This window comes from Phaethon lepturus, unplaced genomic scaffold (assembly GCF_000687285.1).
Source record: "Phaethon lepturus isolate BGI_N335 unplaced genomic scaffold, ASM68728v1 scaffold27569, whole genome shotgun sequence".
Taxonomy (NCBI): Eukaryota; Metazoa; Chordata; class Aves; order Phaethontiformes; family Phaethontidae; genus Phaethon; species Phaethon lepturus.
Window position 1 is genome coordinate 90,757 of NW_010563510.1, and position 311 is coordinate 91,067.

Genomic DNA, 311 nt, shown 5'->3' on the forward strand with positions numbered 1-311 from the left:
GGGGGGTGGGAGGAGAGGGAAAAAAAAGAAAAAAAAAGAAAAAAAAAGAGTTGGGGAAAAAAAGCATAAAAGAAGAAAACTTCTTCTTCCTGAAGCCAAACATTTCAAGATATTCCCCTCCGCAGCCTCAGGAAGCAGTAAGCCTCCTGTCTTACCCTATTGGGATTTCAGGCTGTAGCACTTGCTTACTTCACAGCTCTCTTCTGCTACCTCTCCGTGCAGAAATATCACGCATTTTTGGTGCGTCAACACCGCTCACGGCTCTTTAACTTCCGAGCGCGCGCAGATCTCTGACAGGGTGCAACCTGACA